Consider the following 25,112-nt stretch of genomic DNA (forward strand, 5'->3'; position numbering starts at 1 on the left):
TGCAGCTAAATTTAATCAAGGTGGATGAAATCAGCCGGCTTTTATATTATAGAGTGCACTGTCTGCTACACCGGAGACGGAGCTCCTTCAGAGTGTTTTAATGTCATCTTTTTTTTTTTTTAAAACAGTCATTCTTTCATTGAGCACGCACGCACACGTAGTGACATGTTTGTGTAAATATACACATACACAGCCACTGTGAGAAAAAAAATCCATTAAAAAGCTCTTAATTAATCCTTACTTCACAGCTGAAACCCCTTTTTCATAAATCAAGGCAGAGATCCATTTATGTGAAAAGGTGAAAACCAAAACCTCCCCCTTAATTCAATATTAATTTAATTAATTATCAATTCATGGTTTTCAGGGTTTAAATTTTGGTTGAGCTGGGGGTCTGAAACATTTTCAGGTGCAAATTAGTTATACGTTAACAGATTCTCATTCAGTAGTCAGGTATATAATAGGTTTATCCCAGATTTGAAGTTAATTATTGGATTGTAATAGATTAAGAGTATGAAGGAACCCCTTAATTTGTACCTAAAGATGACCCATATTTTTCATTAAGGTGGAATAGGGTTAATTAATAGATAAATTAATGGATTTAAGTACAATAAGGTATTCATATAACATATACTATAAATTAAGACATGACTTTCATCTCATCTGGACAATTTTAAGGTATTTTATCCCTTAAACCATGTAGATAATCTATTAAAAATAAATTCATATATTACAATCTCATAATTCATCCATTAACTATCATCTTACAATACAATTAAAATACCTTAATGATATAATGATTAATGATATAGAAAGATCAATATAATTCTAATTAAAAGGATTCAGTTTTACAGTCAAAAATAATACATTATTCATATGCACAGACTAATACAGAGTTTTTTCTGCAGTAAAGAGGCTCAAATGAGAGAAACAACATAAAATGATGTTCTCGTGCCACCGTGGGGGTCAGCGTCTCATCAGAATGCCAGAGTCTGAGGCTGAATCCAAATGGCTTTTTGTAAATAGTTATTTTCAACAGGCGACATGTTCTGCGCCGCAGGGTGGCAAGAATATCTATCCACCTCTTAGGGTGATTTCTCTGCTCTCGTTTTGTTTTATATGGATGAAAAAGAATAAAGGGAAGAGCTGCCCACCGGTTCTCACTTAACTCAACACTTTGCACTGCTCTTAGGTTTGTCCACAGCCAAAATAGCTTCTTTGTAATTCAACAGCACGTTTGAGAAGTAAAGGGGGATGACAGGTTTGAAGTCCCTCGATTTCTTTCATTTCGTTCCATCTTGAAATGAAAAGATGATGATTTTTCAGCAAAAAAAGGAGACAACCTGGACTGAGTTATCCACAGAGGTATCTTGGCTCCGCTATCAACAGAAACACGACTTCCAAAAATCTTCAAGGATACAGCCAAATAGATTTTTGCACTGCTAGCAGAGGAACAAGAGCCAGATTACTATCACATTAATCTTAGCACGGACTTTGTCAGGCCAGTGTGATACACTGCAGGTAAGTATGGGATGAAGAATAAATCAAAAGGGAATAAGGGAACAAAAAGTAAGATAGAAGATGACACTTAAACAACCTACAAATAAACTGAAGTAGACAAGTGAATGAACACAGTAAAACCTGTAAAAGCAGTACAACAAATCACTGTCACTGAAACAAAAATGACAGTCTAACGCCATTAATACATTGATTCACTTTCCTGGGAGTTACATGAGATGATTGATACCACTATAATGTTGCAACAGCCATCAGCCAGTTAGCTTAGCACAGTATAAAGACTAGAAACAGGGGAAAACAGCTTCTATTGCGCTGTCCGTAGGTGACATCTCTAAAGCTAAGGCTCCAGGAAGTAACTGCGCCCGGCCAAGAAATAGTCTGGCACCGCAGCTTGATGTTTTTTACACTTTAGTTTCTGTACAGATAAAACAAACAAGGTAACCGTGTTAATTAGTGAACTTTAGAGGTGCTGGTTAGTGGATTTTGTTACTTGCTGACAGAGCCAAGCAAATAGTTTCCCCTTGTTTCGAGTCTTTATGCTAAGCTAAGCTAACCAGCAGCTTGTTGTAGCTTGATATTTAACCAACAGATGTAAAAATGGTATTGATCTTCTCATCCAATTCTCTGCAGGAGAGCAAGCAGGGAATTTAGCTCTTCCACTCCATGAAATAACAGGTTCCCAAAATGTATAACTATGCCTTCAATGATACATAAGCTAGCAAGTTAAAAATGAAAAATAGTAAAAGGATAAACAAGGATAAACATGAAGGAAAGCAGGAGAACATCATTAAGCTGTTCTTGTTGTTAATTTTGCACACTGGTGAGTTTTAATGAAATGAAATGTGAAAAAAAAATAAGAAATTCTATGTTGAGTACAAAATGTTCTGGACTCATTGCTCACTTGCTGCTATTTCCCCCCCCAAATTAGGGATTTGGCCTGATAAGACGGGTGTGGTTTCACATAAAAATCGTAGCGCCGTGATTTAACAGCATCTTTTAAATTCGAATGAACTTTGTAGAACCTTATGTAGCCCCCTGTAAAATGGATTTGGTTGAAGTCCTGGAACAAAACAAACCTATGCCAAGCAAGTGAAAGGTAGAACAAGGAATGGAATAAAAATGAGCTTACTGGATGCCAGTGGGAGGAAAAAAGAGAACTTTTTGGCACTTTAGGGGTTCAAATTCTTGAGTCCACATTTCTTTTCAGCTCACAACCAATGGCTTTTTTTTTTTTTAGATGAATACCCCTCTGTCCCTTCAATGATGAATATAACAATATGAAGACATTTTTGCCTTTTCTCACCCTCCAACCCTTTCCTTCCAGTTTTACACTTGCTGCGGTTCCTGAGCTCCTGCAGTGCAGTCCGCAGCATTTAGAGCCCTCCTCTTTGTTATTGTGGTTATTTGCTCCATGGAGCGCCTCACAAAGTAGTGCCATTAATCATGAAAGTGCAGCTCAGCCTGATGCCCAAGTCTTTCAATTTATTGTTCGGAGAAAAAGTTTGTTGAAAAATATTCATCTATCGCAATCATCCCCTCTCCTCAGCTTGATGCTCCTGGGAAACGGGTGAACATGTGTGAGCGTGAGCTTGGAATACACAGTACATATGTACTGATTATGAATAGATGAATAGATGCAGAGGAGTTTGTCTAAGTGGTAGGACAATGATACATTTTTTATTTAAAGCGCCAGCTTTGAAAACCAGTTGCATGCGAGTTATTTGTTATATAAGATCTTGCTTAACACGTTCTCCTCTTATTTCTTATAAACACCCAAAGTTCATATCACTGGATGAACTTTGGCACGCTATGCTTCAAAGTCAGACAGGATGATAGTCCCTTTGCGCCTTTGTGTTCTGGAGTACAGTTGATAGAGCTCGACAGGAATGACCCTGAATCCCAGAACAATGATATCACTGAGGGGACTGACAGCCAAAAGCGGTTACAGGGCTCAATCAGGCAAGTGACTCAAAACTGTGGGCAGAGTGTATTCAGTTTCTAACCTGAAGAGCACTTTTAATGCTTTAAAGACACGACAGTACATTATGTCTTAAGTCCATCAGACAATTTTGGATAAATAAGGAGGTTTTATAGAGCCAGTTTACATTAGAGCAAAAGACAAGGAGTGTTGTTACTTTTGTCTCACTTATTTCTGGCCTCTCTGTCTGTGCATGCATCCATGTCCTATCACTTATTATTATAAAGCACCACATTTAATATTATAAATGCGATAATTAATCACTTTATTATTTTCTCATTGTGTTAAAAAACAAACCCCAAATAATAGAAGTCCCATACAGACTGACAGTAAAGGAGCTGAGCCACCGCCTCTGAAATGGTGATCTCCATTCTTGCTAAAGCACTCATTTTTCTTAAACCTCTTTACTTCAAGCTGAAGAATGGCTGCCAATGATGAAGGCAATTAATGGCGTCTAAAAGAAGCCGTAAGCAATGATGCAGTGACTTAATCTGCTTTCTATTGCAGGGGCTATATTGAATCTGTCAGTCTGCCTGGGTGCCACAATAGGCTATTGTTTAGGAGAGGGACATGAGAGATGACATCTGCCTGGGCAACTATCTCTTATGTTAGCATACACCTGAATACACACATGTGTATGCAGTTTGAATGGGTATTCACACACGTGCACAAATGCAGCTGCATGCACACGGAGGCACACATGCAACATGAAGGCATATTTTCATAATGAAATACACATGCAGTGATGTACACGCAAGCAGGCAGTGATGTAAATCTGCAGAAATGCAAATAGACAAAACATGTTTGTGTCATTTTATGAATTATTGCTGATGTTTATTAAAATGTGAGCGGTTACAAATGCACACAGGGCCTTGACAAAACAACACAGAAAGTACACATCAAGACAAAGACGTATTCACATGCACAGATTTACTGCATACGATACTGTAAAATATACCTCAGGTACCACAGATAAGCAGGTAGAGACAGCTAGTATATATGCACACTCACACAGCATGAATTCAGACATGGACTCACACAAACACACACACAGAGGCACAAATACACTAAAATAAGCTGCTGAAAGATTAGATAAGCACACAGAGTCAGCCGGTGCAAAAGCACATACACATACACATTCATGCATAAAACACACACCTGCACACGGCATGAATGTAGATTCTTTGCACTCATAAAGATGCCAACAATGACGTCATATACGACTAATTTGCATTGCCACATACACTCTAGGATGTTTTATGCTGACTAGACAAGAGTTTTTCATTTTTATTAAAGCCAACCAAGGGTTTGTGTTGTACATAAATGCAAAATGTTCATGCTGAACGTATTTCATTTGTTTTCCCTACAATATCCACGCTGCGCATTAGCCATGATTTTATGGTTATGTTTAGGCAACTGTCGGTAAACATTCAGGAAAGATCACAGTTTTGAAGCATAAGATGTGTTGGTTGATGTTTTCTTTATTTAACCAAAACCAAAATCTTTACCTAAACTTAAAGTCCCCCTCTGCTCAAAAATGTGTTTTGGTTATTGAGCTTCACTGTGCAGAATGATGCATGAGTGTGACACTAGAGGGCTGTTTTCACATTCATCTGCTGAGAGAGCAAAGTTTCTCTGTGCTCACCGAGAATCTGAGCTTAAGGCGTGTACCTACAAACATGATTTGTGACATCACAAATAGTTTGGAGCCAAGTGTGGACCAGTACGAAACTTACACAAGTGTGATGTGGAAAACTGCCAATGGAATTTTGAGGCATCATGTATCCAACCATTAAACTTTTGAAATGGTAATAATGAGGAAGAGGGAGTAGCTGTTGATAATTGAACTTTTTTTCCTGGAAATAAAACATATTAGACAAATTATTATTCAAAATAGAGTATTTCATATACATTTTAAAACATTTCTGGAGGAGATCGTTAAATAATTGTAGTAGCCTCCAGGTTTCAGTACAATTCTGACTAATAGGTTGTGACGTGGTGTCTAATCATGCCTAAAGGTAAAATTGCTTATACCCCAACCTCCTACCTATGATTTCCATGTAGTATAAGGATGTCAGAATTCCTTGATTGAAAATAAACATTGCCAGTGAATATAATGCTACTTGTACTCTCTCTCTATCTCTCTCTCTCTTGTCAGTGGCGTTTAAGAACCCAGGGGGCCGGCGGGTTAATGACTTCCCCAGCCGCTGCTGGACAGATAGATAGATGTGTGGAATGAACAGTGTTGTGGCTGATAAAGTCGAGGGGGAGTTGCCATGTGTCCTGGTCGCCGTGGAGCCCTCTACTCTCCATTCATCAGCCGCTTTACAAGAGAAGTAGACCAAACCAGATGGATCACACACACACATACACACAAAGCGTTTCTTCTGTGTGTGTGTGCGTGTTTGTAATGTACACATCAGCAGATGCAAGACACGTGGAAGATACAGAGCATTTGAACTTTGTCTCCGTTTTGCAAAGGATATATGGAATGTGTGACAGAGGTTTATATATACACGCAACATACATGTTCGAGAATTTCTCAAACACATATGTGCAGAAGCATATGCTGTATAAATACACACTTACACGCTCTTTCCGCTTTAAATCAGTAACATAAACACATGCACAAGCACGCATACCACCTCTCAAACTGGTATTTATTTAAATCAGCCACTTTCACAACACCGCGTTGAGTGGAACAATAAACACAATAAGATCATCCATAACTCTTCCTGTCTTCTATAAACACAACATCATCTCACGTACAGCAAGCGTAGGACAGTTTGCACACTGACTGTCAGGATTGAAGCTGTTCAACAGAAGATATCCATACTGTCCTTCAATAAACAAAGGCTGATAAACAAATAGGCGAGAGTGGGTTATTATTACCCAACAGCACACATTCATACTACACTAACACAAAGATATAAAGGCGGGAGCCGTATTCATTACTTTGACACATTAAAAGACAGCACAATGGAACATAAATGACTCTGCGCTCCAATAGCTTAATTGCTAATCTCTTCTTTTAGGACAGTGTTTATTTCATTAGCCTCGTTTGCGCCGATGCTATCTCCCCACTAATTAACTTGTTTGGATTAAATGTCTACTCCTTCATGCCAGGCAAGAAACAAATAAACACATGGACCTCCATGAATCTGAAGATGAAGGAAAGTATGAAATTAGTGGTTTGCATGTTATCTTGATGGAAATAATGCACATAAAGTACTGAGTTATTGGATAAACCTGGAATAAACCTGCAATAAGTCTGAGAAAACATTGTGGGCATTTACACTATGGTAGTATAGTAGTATGTTTATATGTTTTAGAGAATGTAAACCTTCTGTTGACAATACAGATACTATTCAAAGAATATAAATATGCTATATTCTCTCAGGTCTCCCACAATGCCTTGCTGTCAAAGCTCCTCTCATTCTATTTAGCCAATAAACATCCCATGTTCTTAAACTAATCTGTTTTTGGATACTGTTGTTCAATCTGAAATATCTAAACTTTTCACATGTTGTTGGGGAGAGGTAATGAAACTAGTCAAGCTACAGCACAAGTGGTATAACTGGAGAGATTAGCCTTGAACTAAAAGGGATCCAAATAAACAAACAAATTGTAAAACTGAAAGCACGGTACGATGCAAAGAATCCAACACAACGTGCCGAGCGCTAAATGCTACACTTTACCGGAGAGTTAATTAAAATCTATGGTTATTTTTGAGGCTTTGTTGTTGTATAGACTTACATAAAGTAGTACTGCAAGATAAAAGCTGGTGCTACATTACCTGTTAGCACCAGCTTCATGCCAGTTTCTAAAGACGTCAAGCATGCATGACACTACATGAAGGGACAAGTGGAATTGCTCCTTCTGAGCACATTTCCTATTCCCAGCATCTGGTTCCCTGGGTGGCCTGTTACATCAGATGAGATCTGAGATGTCTGGAAGCCGTCACTTGTCCCCAGTTGTTTTAATCTGGTACTCTGGTGTTAATCTACCACTCTGTTGCGCCGCAGCGATGGTGTTCTCCAATTGTGTCAGACTTTGTTAGGCGACAAGTGGAAGTCTGGACTGCTTTAGCTTCACAGTTCGAGCTTCAATGAGAAGCAAATAAAATAAATGTTTGAGGGAACATCTGCAGGCATGTGTGTTTGAGAAAGAACAAGAAGCAAGTAAAATGTTTGGTACAGGTAGAGATGCTTGCAGGCTTATGCCATTGCACCTACCTCAAAGTGATTTCTTTATCTCGTTTCTCAATGTTTGGAAACTTGGAAAAGGAGAAGGGAAGAAAAAGAGAGTGCACGTTAGAGAGACACACAGAGAAAGGCATGTTTGCTGGTTTGTGTAATTGTGCCAACCTGATTGGCGGTGAAAGAAAAACGATTTCTTTATCTCTTTCCTCAGAACTGGGAAATAGGAAGGGGGGGAAGAGGAAAAAGGGGGGATGTTAGACGGAGAAAGAGAGGAGGCGCTGGGTGATGGTGAGAGAGACGACAAGAGAATGAAATAGAGTAAAACAGTGTGTTCATCCCAACGTGTGTTCGCAAGTGTACATGCACAAGGTGTGTAAAGAAGGAGAGTGATAAAGAGGCAGCAAAAGACAGCAATGAGAAAAAGAGAGGGTGCGATTAGAGAGAGAAAAGACCGGTCTCTGAACTATTGAACGCCATATCTGGCTGTGTACTCAGCCATCTGTACGCAGGGCCCTGAACCTATTTAAATTCATGACGATTGCACTGTTTCTCAAATCCTTCAGAGCTGAATGCTTTTTGCACCCCGCCAACAGGCTCGGAAGAGTAACACTGCGGCTGAAAATACGAACAACAGCAGCACGCTGAGGGCAGATCTCTTTGTCTGCTTAGAAAAGCAACATTATCAACCTTACCTACCAAGACACTTTTACATTGGTAATCCTGGAGTTTCTCAGTTTGTGTTTCTTATTTTCATGACATTTTAAGCACTTTACTGTGTGGTATTTTTGCATTTTTTGAATGCCCAAAAGGTAAATCCTTGCCCTTGGATCATGGTAGAAGGGTACTTGACCCAACCAATGGGGCACTTTGGCAACCAGAAGAGTATTTGGGTAACCTTGAGGGCCATTTGGGGGATACTCTTCACTACCTCAGGCTCCCATCCCAGTTGTACATTATTGATCTCTGCTGGGGTGTCCTAATCAGATGGCCTAACTCCAATGACTCCTTTCAATGAAAAGAAGCTTCTGCACTTCCACTTTGTTTCGATGTCCAGGCTCATGCCCACATCCAGCAAAGGAAAATTCCTTTTTGTATCCATGACCTTGTTTTTTTGTTCATTAATCAAAGCTCATGACAAATCGTTGAGGGTTGGTACATTGATCGACCTGTAAATTCAGAGCTTTGCCTTCAGGTTAGTTCCTGCTTCACAATGCCCATCAGTAGAACAGCAACATCCCTGCAGACACTGCACCTACCTGTTTAAATGCCCACCCCTATTCCACTGGTGGCTCCGGCACATGCTGCAACATGTCAGGTTACTCCACTGACCTACTTCCCAGCATCAGTACCCACTTACGCTCCAGAGAAGCAGAGGTTTCATCACATTCAATTGAGTCCATTGTTTGACCAGTTTGACCAGTTCTTTTGTTTGCACAAATGATGTGTGTTTCACCATTTCTCTCCCAGTTGGAGCTGCCAATAACCAGATTCACATCTGACCAATATCCAGATTCATTGTGTCAAAGCATCCGAGGGACTGCTATGACTAAAAGCATGTAATAAAGATTTAAATCAAAACTGTGTGTGTTTATTCTAGTAAGTGGTTTACAGATGTCACATTAGATGTGTTTACAACCCCATCTTTTGCAAGACTCTATAAACTCAGAAATAATCAACCTCGCCATCTTACGATGCCACGCAACACTCAAATCAGTGCATCTCATCAGCAGCCGTTCCATCAACACTTGGTCGCTGACACTCAAGGGCAGCCTCCTATTTCAGCTAGTGATGGATGGGCTGTTGCAATGAGGGGCGGGGTTATGAACTCCAATCAGGGGTCTCCTCTGGGACTTTTATCAATGGACTACTTCCTGAAACATCTGCCGCTCGGTTATCCATCATCAGGCGACCAGGAAAGCCGTCGGAGGGAATGACGGGCCCAGCCGTGAGGTCTCTGGCAGGAGGGGGACACGCGACAACACCTTTTGAGGTTTTCATCACTGTATTTTGTCATTACATGATCAAAGTGATAGCGGGACGGGTTGGTCCGCCTTGACAAGGACAGTATTCACCGCCTGTAATAAATCAATGATTTCCTCTGATGATAAGAGAATGTGTTGATGGATTTCTGTGCAAGTGCCTCGGGTATACTGTACAACCAGGTTTATCTGATCTATGTGGAGTATGGAGGTTGTTCCCAGGAAGCAAATGTCCTCAATAAAGCTGAAATGTATCGTAGCTCTGGACAAAAATCGCATTTGAAATATGATACATGAATTTGAAGAAACGCTGTTTTGTCATTTTGTGCTTTTAGTTGCATGTATCAGTAAAATGAATTGTAGCAAAAAAAACCAGAGAGATAATGTATTTTGTTGCACCTTTGAGTCTTACTGACAAGTATGAGACTGGGAAGATAGTTGTTAAAATGAAAGTATCCTTTTTTTCCATTAATTACCTCTCAGAGTAAAAAAAAATGATGTTTTTGGAAAAGGTTTTCCATCCAATTAAAAAGCACACTATCGCTAAATGGTATGCCCAGTTAGCACGACACTTTCCCTCACTGTGTGTGAAGTTCAGAGTGATATAGTCCATGGTGTTTGGTGTGATTACTCCAGATGCTGCCTGGCGTGTAACTAATGAGTCGTGCTTCACCCCGGGTCAAGTCTGAGGCTTCTGCTGGGGCTTTGAAGCTTGTTTACCCTCCTGCGTAATGCCCAAGAGGCCTCCCTGTTCCCCTCCTGCTCTGCTCCTCTCCCTGCATACCTGCCAGACAAATTAAATACCTGCACTGGAAAAAAAGTCCCGACAGCATCTAGTTAAAAAAGTCGGCTTGTGAAGACTGAAATGTCACAGGCCTCCTCATCAACAGCTATTCATCTTTTTGATGTTTCTTTGCACAAAATTGAACTCCTTTCGGCTCACTCGGTGCAACCTACTCTGGATGATTAAAGAATGAAATGGAAATGGTTAAAGTTTATTTTGTAAATGAGGAAAGGACTATCTGCTCCAAGCCAACACAACAAGCTCACACCCATATGGAACGGATTTCACTTGCATTTCTTCAGATCGCTTTCGATCGCGTGTACATTAAAGGATAACAGGTGCTGTTCTGTAACATCAGGGTTGTTGAAAGAACAACATTTGGTTACTTACAATGTTTAATAAGATGCTCTTGTTTAGTGAGATTACATGAAGTGAGCATCAGCATGTTGCAGTAGTTGAATTAGCTGGTACTTGGATTAAACGTGGCATAAGAGGGGGAGCAGGGATGATCATGATTCAGCAAAACCTGACTTAGAAGAGGAGTTAATGACACTTGAACATCTGCTGCTGTTGACTTTGCCTAAACATTTGTTACTGGAGCTACAAGACATATTTCATGTTTACAGCATGTTGAGTGTATTTACAAAAATGACAAAAACAGTAAAACAGTAAACTTTAAGTGAGACAAAGTGACAGGATAATGCAGAAAAGAGGGAACAAGTAAAGACTAAATGCAGCAACTACAAAGATGGTACAAAAACTGCAGAACACATACACTGAAGCCTCCAAAATGTAGACATAAATATCATTAAAATGAAACAATCACAGAAGGGACCAATACTCATTAAACTCTTAAGCAACTACTCAAGGAAAAAATGATGATTCTATGGCAAACAAAATCACAATAAATAAAGACGTACCATCATGTTGCATGTGCAAGATGTTCGCCATTCACTGCTTACACCCAAAACTTTACAAGACCCAGAGCCCATTCAAATGTCTCCACCAACATCCACAAGCAATGAAATATCTCGGTCCCAAAACAAATATCAGATTTCTACTCCCAAAACCCCCTTCTCTGTGACACCAATAAACCCCTGTAATCTTTGCACCTTAACTTTTTTTTTTTTTACAATCACCTCCATCAAAGACTGACCAGGTAATAACCAAACGAGTGATAGTCTCAGTGACCCGTGTCCACTCAAGGTCAGCATCGGGGCAGTAATCCCTCCACACCTCCGCTGGGGGAAAGCAAGATGGTCTCGCTTGGCACATCAAGAAGGCTACCTGCTCCCCTCCCTACCACCACCACCCCAGCTTTATCACAAGTGGCTGGAGAAACGCAATGTCTGAGACGGATAAAGGCAAGGCGAAGAGTCGGGAGGCTTGGAATCAGATGAAAATAAAAAGTCAAGGAGGATTTCAGGGGATTTGCAGCATCCAGCTCAAGGTTCACTCCTAGAGTTGTGTGTATGTGTGTGTGAGAAATAGAGAGAAATGAGGCATTTATTCTTGACCTTGCCATGCCGAATCATATTTCCCTTTGGCTGTTGCCCAGCAACATCACCTTGACGGCAAAAAAATGGTCAGAGAGAGACGGAAAGAGACGGATTAAAACAGAAACAGGTCTCACATTCACATCACCCTTTGCCTCGAAGTAATGCTGCTGTTTGTCCCTTCACAAGAGTAGATAACAGGGGGGGGGGGGGTTATATTTTTCTTTTCAGCCCGCATGGGACAGGTCAAAGGTCAGGGGGCAGCCAATAGCATCTGTAGCCCCTGGTGAAGGGGGTTTAGCAGCTTTAATCTAAGAGAAGTTATGGCCTTCACTTGTATCTGACCCTGGGGAGGCAGCAGGGCAGTAGGTAGTCAAGATCAAAGTCGTCCTGCAGGACACTGGCACATATGGCTAGGGATGAGTCTGTACCCCGTCCTAGATAAACATGATGTAATACTTGCGTGAGTTTGGAGCTGACCCCAGGGGTCCAGCCTCTTCACCCTTGAGTCCCTGCACAATGAGACTTTTTTTCTCATCAGCTTCGATCAAAGGGGAAGGAAATGATGGAGTGGCTTGTAACTCCCACTGAAGCATTTAATAGAAAGAAGAGATGGCTCGACACAGGAGCGGGAAGATGGAGAACACTGAGGTGATGGATCCACAGAGGCAATCTGTGTTCTCAAGGGGCTAGCACTCAAATGATGATATAATACTCTTTTATGACTGTATAATTATAATAAGTCCTAACCACAATGTAAACAGTCTGTAGAGAGAAAAAAACAACAATTATAACATAAATATGAACAGATTTAATAAATACCCGTAGGCAGAAGACAAACATATACTGTATATTCCTGTGATTTCTTTTTTCCATCTTACAGCCCCATATATATCTATAGATACTTGTTGGCAAGAAATAATATAACACTTTCTGAAAAGAGAAAAAAAAATACTTCTGTATGCTGCAGGCTTTTGGCACGACAGCATCAGAAATTTGCTTCAATTTATAGCAAGTGAGGCAGACAGACCTATCTATATTATATCCATAACTGCAGCATTTGTGGATGGATGGGCCCAAGTTTTTATTTTGATAGAGTATAAATGGACAGAACCATCTAATGCATGTCAAGCAGCTTCGTTTCAAAATGTGATAACAAAAGTAGAATTTGTTGTAAGGATGTGAGCAGACCCGAATATGAGTTTCTACAGAAGAGGTGATGCCTGTAATATAATGAAAGACAGTACTTTTTGCACACTTAAAAGTAATGCACATTTCATTTATTTGCTTTCAGTCTTGTCTAAGTTCACCGGGGCTCATCAGGATGTACACTCATTGAGCTGCATCATTCTCAACAGCAAAATCTAGATGTTTGGGATTATTATTTGCTCTTTTGTATCACTGATTTAACAAAATGCAGAAGCAAACTGCTCAAATTCTCGCATAAGACATTCAGGTACTCTTGACAGGAAAAAAGGTCACCAAAGAAGTAATTAGTAATCAATACCACCCTGTTGATTTGAAATGTGTCTGCTTACCAGTGACAATGTAGATTTTCTGTCTATGTTATGCATATAGCCAATCATTTCACTTTAAATTTATCAGCATAAAGCAGTAACATCATCATATCATTCACCAACTGTGACAATGACTGACAGTTGGACTGATTTAGTCACATAGTCACATAGTTTTCCCAACACAAACCTTCGGGGAAAAACAGTATGTTTACCCACTACCCAGCGGCAGGTAGCAGTTGTACATTCTAAAAGGTATTTTCAAGATATGACTGATGCATATTGTCCATCCAAATGATAATGTTTTCCCAGGGTGAAACCAACATTTAAATCCAATATCTCTACAGACTGCACCATCTACTGCCTCGACTTGCCACAGGCTATGGCAGTAAAAAAAAAAAAAAAAAAAAAAGACGAGCAGACTGCAGTCTGTGGAAATATTGGATTAAAATGTTGGTTTTGCCTTGGACAAATATGTTATCATTCTGGGCAGACTGTATGCAGTACTAGATAGCTTATTAGCTACTGAACGGCTTAAAAACTTACTTGCAAATGTCATCATCAGTTCCTTTAGATGCTAAATGTGTGGTCACTCTTCTATACCACTAACTAATGTCTGTCCCTGGCTTTAAAGCTACACTTACCAGAACAAGTTTGATTGACAGTTGAACCAGCAGGGACACCCACAAACACTACCCCACCCACTCAGCAGCTTCAAGGTTAAAGGAGCATTTCTGATGTATATAAGATCCATTTATCTTCCCTTCAATAATTATAAAGATATACAAAAAAATACTTAAAAACCATCTAGACAGTTATTTTTGACTGCAAAAGAATTTGTGTAGTGCTGGGAAGTCCTTGAGTTGTCTCAGTACACTCGAGTACAGACTTCTAAATGTATTTCAAGTTTTCCAGTACTGGGTATTGTACACCTCTCAGGCCACTATAATGCAGAATACTTTAACCAGATGTGTGTGTATCAAGCATAGAATGGTATCAAATGGTAGTAAATACATGTATGCTTCATTATCTTCCCAAAATATTAGGCTGTATGCTAAATAAATCTTATGATTTATTATATCAATTGTTTTTTTAATTTACTAACAGTGATAATTGTGTTGATGGTACATGTGTAAGATTTTTACAGTAAATAAAGAAAAATACCAACTCGTATTTGTATCATGACAAAATAAGAAATGACCTGGAACAAATAACAAAATTAAATGCAAAATAATTCTAAACAGGCATTAAAGTAGTCTAACTATCATATCAACCAAACTGCAGCAGAGAGTATCCCCAAAGTCCACAGGCAGCAAAGTATCCACAGGCTAACAAGCTAACAGGCTAACAAGCTAAACAGGCTAACAAGCTAACAGGCTAACATGCACTGAGTCTTGCTATTTTGAGTGTAGCAAGTATGGCAAAATGCAGTGCACTATGAGTACCTGGAAGGTGTGCTCATAACAGTCAAAAAGTTGAGTGTGGAACGCCTGACACTTCTCACCCTCAATGGTCGCCATCTTGGCTACGTAGCAGAGGGGCAGGGACCACCAAGCTAGCGGAGATTTTAAAGCAGGCTAAAAGCTTGTAATTTTTGCTGTTGCTGACTATTATAATGTCACTTTATTAAATTTTATTTTATATTTTTCAGTCGAGAAAGTAACCATGTAGATTCGAAATATGTGGTTGGTTTATCCAAATAATGCCTGTTTGTAAATCTGCTGCAACATATTCGTAGATGTTTTGGAGCTGCTGGCCTGGTGAGACCAGCCGGTCATCTCAGCTGCTAGCAGCCCGACAACGTCCATCGTCATCCTGGGGAGAAAATCTGAAGCACCTTGGTGATTTACCGCTGACGCTAATGTCTCTGTAGCATTTTGATATATGATATAATTGGTTGGTCTCACAGATGAACTCTAATAATTGTAGCTGCCAAATCAATGAAAAGTGAAGCTTCATGTTTTTACTGGACAGAACAACAGCGCTGCCTCTGTGGCTCTATATGGACAAATATCACCGCACAGTAGAGTCAGGTAGGTGTGTTTAGGATTTGGCAAGTTCAACTGGGGAGTTCAAACTTCCGAGGACAGGAGGAAGCCGTCAGTACGTACCAGTACAGGTCCAGTAAGTATCGAACCCAGAATAGAATCAACACTTTGGATTTGTATGTACGTTTTTGGCCAGCACCACTTTTGTGTGACTTTTCTGATTTCAGTTGGACTTTAAACATTCTTCAGGCAGCTCTTTAAGTAGAGCAGAGAGAAGCTTTTCTCTTTTCTCTGCAGAGAAAAAAGCTTTTCTCTCTGCTCTACTTAAAGAGTGAGCTGCCTGAAGAATGTTTAGACCAGGTTTATTTACAAAACAGAAGATAGTAAAAAAGATAATTTGACCACACACACATACAGACATACTTGAATAGCATATAAGAATAAATCATTTGTATGCTTACCTTGAGTAAAATATGGAAAAAATAAAGAGGAGTGCAGTGAATTATAGAATTCTGAGCTTGTTTTGAGCAGCTCGCTTTATCAGCTGACAGCAAACACTACTGCATCCTCTTCAATTTACCTTTAGACATAATCACACCGGCACAGTCAGCAAACTTCGGGCAGAACATGAAAAAAAAAAAAACCCCAGAAAGGCTGCAAAGTTCAGGAGCCAATTTACATGTGGAGAGAAAGTACAAAATGAGATCTTTTGAGAGGGATGTCTAAGTGACCGGGAGGTAACATACTGAGCTAGCATGTGACACAAAAATCAATGATATCAGGAGATTTGGCAGCCAATGGACCATAGCAGATGTAAGCAAAGGTTATATGTCAAAGCACTGCAAAACAGTCACTCGTTGAGGGAGATCCGTACGCAGCAGGGTATGAGCTCCATGTCATTACTGAACTTCCAGAAAGGTCAGGAGAGAAACATGGAGTCACAATTTGTGTAGTTTGGAGCCATGAAACAGTCCATCAGATCGGATCATGTCTCAGTAGAACTACAGAAAATCCTTATTACAGTAACGGTCAATGTAAGGCATTTAACATATTCAGAAAGTCTGATGAGGTGGAGTGTGAAGATTCATTCTTGACATTTGAAATACCAGTTTGACAAAATCTTACTAGCTTACTACTTCCTAGCGTTCATCTGCCAATTGCTAATGAATAGAGATAATGAGAAATGCTGTTGAAAGCTCTGGAAAAACAAATAGTTAAGTTTTGTCAGTGAGATTATTTGGTCAAAGTCCCAGTAAGCATTGATTTTAGGTAAAAAAAAAAAAATTAAAAAAAAGCTGTCAACCAGGTTAAAACTGGGATAAATTTGCTTAAAAAGTGAAACGTTTATTACTGTAAGAAATCTAGGTTACCTCTAACTATTGTTTCAACAGCATTTAAAGAACTCCACTGTATTATGTGATGTCCCCTGCTGTTTGCTGTTTGCTCGTGTGATTCACCTGTCTGTTTTTTTTGTCCACATGTGGGTCATCAGCGCAACTGGGAACACCTGGGCCCAGTGTTCCCAGGTTATGAAGTCCCAGCTGCAGCTAACATCTCTCTCTCTCTGCTTCTCTCTCTCTCCGCCATCCCTGCAGGCACCTGTTCTGGTTATATTGCAGTTTTAGTAATTTCCTTTCCTTTACTTTGCTTTCATGCACTTACAACACACACACACACACTATCTCACACATGCACATCTCACACCACTGATTCTACTGATTACCACACTCCATATGTTTTGTACTTTTTGTGTTGTGTTTAATTAGTCTTAGTTGGTTTAAATAAATTACTTTTATTACAACCTCTAACATGGCATGTCTACGTATTTGTCATGGCCCAAGAGCCAAGCTGTGACAATAACAACATGTGTCTTGTTTTTAATGGTTTGGCTATAACATTGTACCCATCAAATTAATTGCTAAGATCTGAGAACACGACCACATCAATACAAAGTTAGAAGGAGCAAGAAATTCGATCAGTTAAATGATTTCAGACGGGTTGTAAACAAGTCAAGGCATATTACCAGAACAATTTAGAGGTAAAAGTGAACTCAAAATGTTGGTAATAATCCCTCATTTCACAGGAAAACTGCAGCACATCCACTCAACTACCACATCAGCTACAGCAGATATGGTCGGTCCAAGTTGAAATTAGGAGGTCAGTCTGTGAACTATCATGTTTGTCTAACTGCTCGTGTTTCTTGCCCTGTTGGACTTCTTTTTAATGATGTAGCTGCATTCAGATATCTCAGTAATGAACTTGAAGAGTATATTGTTATTGGCACCAAAGAGGATGAGGGTCAAAGCTATGAAAAGAAAGACCCAGGGTGTAAAAAAATGAATAAATGAGCCTGGTTTTAACATAGAGCTCCGGACACCTTTTGACCCACAAATAAACAAATCACTGTTCACTGGGTTTCTTTACTTTTATCACTTGCTTGAGTGAAAAATTAAGCCTGTGACTGTCCCAAAATAAAATTGCACTGTCTTCCCATTACGGCCTCCCAGCTGTTATTGACATTTCATCATCTGAATCTAAATTAACCCAAAATGCAATTTAAACAACTCTGTATCGTTATTCAACCTGTGGTTCTTCTCGTACAGTTTGTTCTGGTTGATTCAGAACTGTAGTTTGAGCTAAGCTAAGAAAAAAAAAAAACATATTCAAGGATGCTAGTTGCATAAAAGGAAAATAGACTTTTGACTTCACAAGATGCTTGGGTGCTTGGCAGCTTTGTTTACAAGGTTAGACGTGAGAGAAAAGAAAGCTTAAAGAGAGAATACCACACCACAGTCTGTATTTAAAAACACATTTGAAGTCTGTTTCCCACAATCCACTGTGTGGAATTCCCTTCTTGGCAAATGTGAGTATCTCATAAATTCAGCATGAGAGAGAGGGCGACTGGGATGAGACATGGAATTCAAAGAAAGAAAGAAAACATGTCATGAGAGGGAAGTTCTATGTTCACATTTTTTTTTTAAGAAAAAAAAGCTCTCAGAAGATACCAAACATGAAGCTTTACAGTTGACTTGTGGTCCCAAAATGTTCATTCACATTGCACAAATACACACACCCCCCCACACACACTGTAGCACTCCCATGAAATGATTTCCTCAGACAGCTTTAGTGAACTGGATGGCTAATTTTATTGTCCAACAATTGGCCGCGCTGAATGCTGGCAGAGGCAGAAGACAATGTAATTAGCCTTTTTACTATCATGTCTGACCACAGGAAGCCTAATTGCTTCTGCTGACGGCACAGACAGCAGGTCGAGGGGAGAAACTGAACACCCATTTGTTATAGTCCTTCGTTAACATAGAAAAAAAATCTATTACCACCCCCTATAAGTAAAAAAAAAAAATCCATATGATTTACATACATGTAAATGAGAGAAGCAATTTAACCCTAAATGGTAATTAAGAGTCTTTATGCGATGAGTGCGATAAGAGGGATGTTTAGCGTACGCTGATTGGAAAAAATCTCCTTTAAGGCTCTTAACCAGAGTAATCCAATGCAATTATACAAGAGGCAATGCAGATTATGTGTCTTCCCCCTAAAATATGTGTGTGGAATGAAACACCAATTGGTTACAGGCCCAAAGAGCACACACACTGCACTGCAAACTGATGTAGCTTTCCTTTACCATTACTGCTTCATATGTTAAATCTCCACACTGAATGTCTTCAGCAGGGGTGGCTCTCTCTAATTTCATAATTTTATATTTTGGTGTATTTTTTGGTATTGTCACTTCACAGACAGTGTGTCTTGGCCATTTTTTTCCATTTATTTATTTATTTATTCATGTATTTGACAGTACTTATGCAGATTATTCCAAGATTTTTGCTCTTATGCATGCATTTTAAGCCTGACCACTTCTAACCGTAGTGGGAGACAAAAGCTTTAAGCCTGAAAACTACAAACCAGCCTGCAATGTTTGGGACAATTTCCATCTCTTTAGCCACATGAGGACAATTCAGCTGTAGCTGAAGCATAGCCTATGTGATTGAAAAAAAGCTATCTAGAAAAGCATGTATGCTAGTGGGAGAATTGTTAGCCGCAGCCTTGCTAGCGCTACATCCCTTATTTAGCCTTTTGTTTAATTCGGTCTCTGCAGTCCGTGATAAGCCGGACGTGTGGGCTAAGCACAGTTTAACACTCTCAACCATTACATGCTGTGACTAGCGGCCAAATCTGGACATTAACGGTGTTGTGGGGGAGCTAGCCATGTTTGGAGGGGAGTCTGCTAAAGCACCGGAGGATAAAGATGTAAGGATAGCTGAGAAAATATGAAGAAACTGTGACTATAATCCTACCAGGTCAAGATTTCTGCATATTTTCTAAAAGCTGCCTTAATCAAGGGAATCTTCACAGAAAACATGTAGTGTAGAGCAACAGAAATAGCCTAAAGCTTTTTGCCCCCCTTGACTGCAAAGAACTCATTAATGCTTAAAAGCAAAGCCACACTCTGCTCATTATTGCTTTAAGCAAGGCCACACTCTGCTATCATCTCCCAAAGCATGAAAAGTTTGTAGATTTACTGTGGATACTTGGAATTGATCATGCCGTCAAGTCTGCAGCATAACATTTTTGCAACAATGTGCATTTTTACGCATTGAAATCTCAGTGGCTCCACAGTAATTTTATTCCGCTCCTACTTGGCAAAACTTTGGGTGAACTGAAAAAAAAAAAAAAAAAAAGCATAAACTACTTTTCAAAAGGGATCAAATAACAAGAATCGATCTCTCAACAGAGAATTGGAGAGATGAGGAAGCAAGATGTGTCTGCAAAGTTCCTGTCAGATATTATAGTACGTCTGCATTTGTCTACGTATACAGTAGACTAAAAATATTTCTACAGTCTGAAAGTCCTGAAACCCTGAAACCCGACACCCCAACACCTTTATAACATCTATATTCTGAACCAAGGGGGACATCAATGGCAGAAGAGGAGAAGAGCCAGGCTGATTCTGGCTTTTGGGGCCTAGATGGACAGCCCTTGGCCTCGGGTCACTGACTTCATGTTTTTCATTTGGAACCCCTATCTTGGCCACTCTCCAGTCTTTATTTTCCATTAGGAAGAGAAATGCCTGTGTGAGAAAAGTGGAAGCCGAGAGAGAAAGAGGGCAATACACACATGCACAAACACACGGAGCGAGAAGGAAAAGGAGGAGAGCAGAAACACTGAAGACAAAATGGCTTTCATTCCCACAGCAGTAGAAGGCCAGAGGTCCCTTATTTATTCCTCATTTAGTTCTTTCTCTTCATTTCTCGCCTCCTTTCATCTCTTCAGCAAGGCATATGGTTGCGTACTGTGCTTTGAAATCACATAAAAGATGTTTACACATGCTCCACAAGTCCCTGTGATAAGCTTGTTTTGTGGAATTGTATGCAAATCTACATAAACCCAGATCACTGCAATGAGGAGAAATACTTTCATGAGCACACAGCCAGGGACTTCACACATCAGGTTACTTCAACAAACACACATGCAAAAAAAAAAAAAAATGTAGATGGCAAATAAGAAGTGGAGAAAATAATCTCTCAACTCTAGTTATGGAGTATGTGTATGGAATTATGCGTGTGTTTAGTTCGTTTTTTTGTGTATGTTGCTCAGCGCAGGGCCGTCGGCTCGCGGCGACAGTGATGAATAAGCATTATTAAACAGGAGACACAGGCCTGACGGTGTCATTAATCTTCATCCCTACTGGCACCATCACAGAACTCACTCCCTGTCCGCCCTCCGCAACATCTACACATTTCATTGTCGACAACACAAAAAAGGAGGCAGAAACCGGTTGTTCAGGTTCTGATTGGGTTTCGGTTTGGCTCCTGAACCAAAATGGTCCATCTGTTGGGTCACAGTGAGACGTTAGGAGTGATTAGAATCCACTTGCATTGACTGATGACTGATGGGACAAAGAGGGAGGATGACACCTTGTCCAGTGGCTCAGAATTAATCACACTTTGCTCGAGGTTGATCCACAAATCTATTGTAGTGAATGAACCGACTCTGAAAAGGAACGTGAACCTGTAAGAGGAGGCTCACCGACTACGAGTGTCACACCGCGGCTTCTGACATTATACTTAAAAAAGGATAAAGACGTTCCCTGTCTGGTTGTTCCTCACCTAGAAATGAAGACTGGGATGAACAGAAGCAGGGTGGAGAAATAAAGTGATGAATCATCAAGCAGTCCTCCTTTTATCAGTACCTCAAATCACCAGGTGGGAGGAAGAGAGGAAATAATGGGATCTGTGCGAACCCAGAGAGATACTTCAGTGTGTTTTACATGCACGAGCACGCACACACATAAAACAAAAAATTCTGAATACATTCAGTCATTTCATCATAAAAACACATTTGCATTCTTTCTCTCTGATCAACAATAAACTCCCACTCACTGTCAACACTTAGGATATACATGCTGGAAACAGGAAAATAGCTAATCCTTAACACCAAGCCAATCATTGTTTAATACAAGAAAATAGAGAACAGAACAAACTATAGTTGGACACAGTGTTAAAACTGGTAAGGCATATTCAACAGGATCAAACAGTTCTGTATGGGTAAGATTTTTCAACCTCGAAGACGATGTACTTTTAAAAAGAAGATTTACAAAATAGATATATCACCACATATTCTAAGGAATCAAAAATCAGGAGGACGGCAAACATCAGCTGTTTGCACAGATGTTGAGGGCAGACGGCTTTCCTCAGCGTGGAAACTAGCAACAAGAATATGAAAATAATTATTAGAATAAACATCATTCTAGGATTAATTCAACTACAGTTTATACATTTCTATTCAACCTGAAATGTCACTACGCAGTTTACAGAAAAAATATATTTAAATCTGTATGATTGATAATTATACCCAAATAACCTAAAAGACATGGCTGCTAGTATTCTGTTTTTCTTGTTTGATCTTTCTGATGGTATAGCTTATTCCTCTGTGCCATAAACCTCCATAGTCATCCAAAAACTATTAAAAAACACAAACACAGGAATAGATAATCCAGAAATATAAGAACCACAGTGATGAGCCTTTGTACTGACCAAAAAATATAAAAAAAATAGATATATTATTATGAATGGCAGACACACACACACACACACACACACACACACACTCACACTCTCTATAGGCATAGATCATTACTTTCAGCACCTCTACCAGATGGTCACCCACGGTGGTGCCTCCCTCCACAGGTGGTGGTACTTTCCCCTTCGTTCACCTATCTCCTCTGCCCTGTGATCACACAACATCTGGTTCTGCCGTACACCATATAATTGTCTCTACCTAATAAAACTGTGGCCTGGACCCTGAGGTCATTTCTTTTATTTTCCATATATTTTTTTTTTTACTGAATTGTGAAAATTAGGACAGGAAGCAGCAGGAGAGAGTAAAAGCAACGGAGCTGCACCGGGTCAGATTCGAGCATTGCAACCTGTTCAGTGTAACCTCCGGGAGCAACGGCGCAGAGGACCAAGAGGTCGTCTGAGCAGTGAGAGACCGAGCTGTCAATCAACCACACAACCAAGGTCAAGCCGGTATATAAACTAGAGGTTTTGAGTGTATGAACGAAGGAAACTTTGGAAAACTGACTGTACTAAGTCATCGAGTCACTGACAAAATCTGTAGCTTTTTTTCCATTTGGCTCCTCAACTGCAAAAAAGTTATGATGAGATAATGTTCTCTTTTATGCTGAAAAACAAACCCTGCAGGAGACTGAACTTACACTGACTTCAAGACTGAACTGAAGACAGTCAGAAACACTAACTAAATAGTCAGTGACTACAAATCTTTGAGCTGAACAAAGAAACACCCAGAAACCCCATTATCTCCAAGGATACCGTTTTGTCACTGATCCCAACCTCTGACATCCCACAAAACAAAGTGTTTTTGTCCTAAAGAACCCAAAGAAGAATTGCGAGTAAAATCTTAATCTTCATAGAAACAGCTGCATGTACAGTACTGTGTAGTCCTCTCTACATTTTCTCTGCATGCCAGCAAGATAAATTGCTATTCATTTGTTGCTCTTAAAATTAAATGATTAAAACGACTGAGTCAAACCCAGGCGATCATCATTCAGGTGGTGTAATTGCAAAGTTGCCATGTCATCCATTCCACAAAGCCTGAGCCAACAACATCATTATCTTGAAAATGTAAAAGTAAGATGCATTTAAGATTCATTAAACGTCCAGTCTGCAACTAGTGTATAGCACACTTTCCACTTGAACTGCAATCCGTTTACCGAATTAGCATTCAGCAGTTTAAGCAGGTTTGACAAACATAAGTTCAATTTCCCAACAGACACGTATATAGTCCACAGATATTTGTTGGATGTTTGGAATATCAAAGACTCACCTCGTGTGGGCTTGAAAGGTGGTAGTTAGTTGCAGACAACAGCAGCTGTGGTGAGTTTAGACTTGATTGGATACAAAAGCAAACTTCAGGCATTCACATGTGTAGAATCAGGAGTAATGTTGAACTTATTTATGATTGATTACATGGCTTTTAGACAATAAAAATGAGCATTTTTGAGCTATTTCGTTTTTTTTTTATCAGGGTTCAAAGCAGCAGTAGGCAAACAAGGAAGTAAACAGGGGGTGTGTCTTAACTTAATAAGTGGGACAACAGGTGGATCATGACGAGTGCCATCCAAGGTTACAGACACTAATACTGTAGCCTACAATATTCATGTGTTGATGTCTTCGTGATTAAAATGACAAGTTAATAATGAATGAGTCAGTAATGAATATTCAGGAGCTGTAATTGCAAGGTTGCAATGTCATCCGTTCCACAAGGCCTAAACCAACAACAGAATTTTAACCACCATGGAAATGCATATATGAATCACTGAAAGCCAAAGTCTTTGATGCACAGCACACTTTCCACATGAGCTGATGTTTTTTTTTTTAGGTAATGCTCTACAGCATTTTCATATGAATAATATCTTCTTTGTTACTCTCCATTAATAATAGACAATGAAATTTTAATTCAACCTTTCTACTCAAATCTTTACTGTACGTTTGCCATGGAAAACAGTCAGAGTTTGGAAGCTCTTGGCAAAAAAAAACCTAAAGACAGCCTCAGGAATAAAACTTTAAAATTGTCCCGTAAGGACGCAGTGCTGTCTTCCTCAGCAGAAATCAGAGCTCTGCCTTTGAATGTGAGCTGAATGGTTGTAATTTTTAGTAGTTCTGTGTCAGTTAATTGTGATCCAGTTCCTTCCAAGGGCTGCAGCCTTCCTCCAACTGAAAGCATAACATCTATCTGACTCACGTATGCATCATATTTCCGTCCAGATCAGAGATCCTCCAGGAGACGAGCGGCTCATCCTCTTGGAGACCAACTTGGGAACCTGCCAGCATCAGACAGCTCAGTGTCCGGCTATGAAGGCATGAAATCCAGGAAGGGGTTTTCATGGCTAAGTGGGGCTAAGCAGAGGAGAGCAGGGCGTGTTAGAGTCATTTCATGGAGCATTTGACAGAGGGAAGTTGGACAGAATCCTGTCGGAGTCAATGCTTGTAGGATTTGAGGCTCCTGGAAGTTGTTTTTCCCGTTCTGTGGTGGTGATGCTGTGTGCTCAGTAGAAGTCTGTGTCTTTACACTGATTTAGGGGTTTTATAAGTGTTGAAATGTTTCTTTTGGGCCCA

The 25,112-nt window shown here is 39.8% G+C and overlaps 1 long non-coding RNA gene across 1 annotated transcript in view; it reads right to left on the minus strand.

Moving 5' to 3' along the window:
* Positions 1–24,076, minus strand: part of LOC122993069 — a 91,060-nt gene extending 66,984 nt beyond the window's left edge. Inside the window, exon 1 of the long non-coding RNA XR_006406323.1 lies at positions 23,821–24,076. This is a non-coding gene — a long non-coding RNA (uncharacterized LOC122993069). The remainder of the gene's footprint in view (positions 1–23,820) is intronic.
* Between the last annotated feature and the right edge of the window lie 1,036 nt (positions 24,077–25,112).

This window comes from Thunnus albacares, chromosome 12, assembly GCF_914725855.1.
Source record: "Thunnus albacares chromosome 12, fThuAlb1.1, whole genome shotgun sequence".
In the NCBI taxonomy this organism is placed as follows: Eukaryota; Metazoa; Chordata; class Actinopteri; order Scombriformes; family Scombridae; genus Thunnus; species Thunnus albacares.